Below are 483 nucleotides of genomic sequence, written 5' to 3'. Positions count from 1 at the left end.
CTTCGTTGGGTTTGTTCTTGCGTAGTAAATCGGAGTCTTGGGGACAGCAAATGCGAAATGAAACGTTTGGAATGACCCTTTTCAGTTTTTTTGCGTATACTTATTATTTTACCGCAGTTTGTGGCAGCTAAACTCTGCCCATGTGCTGTCGAGTTGCTCGAGCTTGAACAGTGCTTTGCTGTCCTTGTTTTTTTCTTTTAGTTGCCTTCTCAACTGAGTGTATTCATCTATTTTTACGTGATGGAAAACAATCATGTTAGGATTGGTTTGCACAAATTTATCGAGTGGCCTCTTTACATGCATCACATACCGACACTGCTGCATATCGACTGTCAGTAAACCCTCAAGCTTCAATTTGCTCCTTATAATTTCGCCAATCATAATATCTTCATTAAGTGCTCTAAAATCCATATATGATTCAAAATTTCTGAATTTGAATGGCGATTTTACTAATTTTTTCAAAGCCTCATAATCAACAATTGG

This window comes from Trypanosoma equiperdum, assembly GCF_001457755.1.
Source record: "Trypanosoma equiperdum strain OVI genome assembly, contig: ctg_278, whole genome shotgun sequence".
In the NCBI taxonomy this organism is placed as follows: domain Eukaryota; phylum Euglenozoa; class Kinetoplastea; order Trypanosomatida; family Trypanosomatidae; genus Trypanosoma; species Trypanosoma equiperdum.
Note: the sequence above shows the minus strand (reverse complement) of the source record.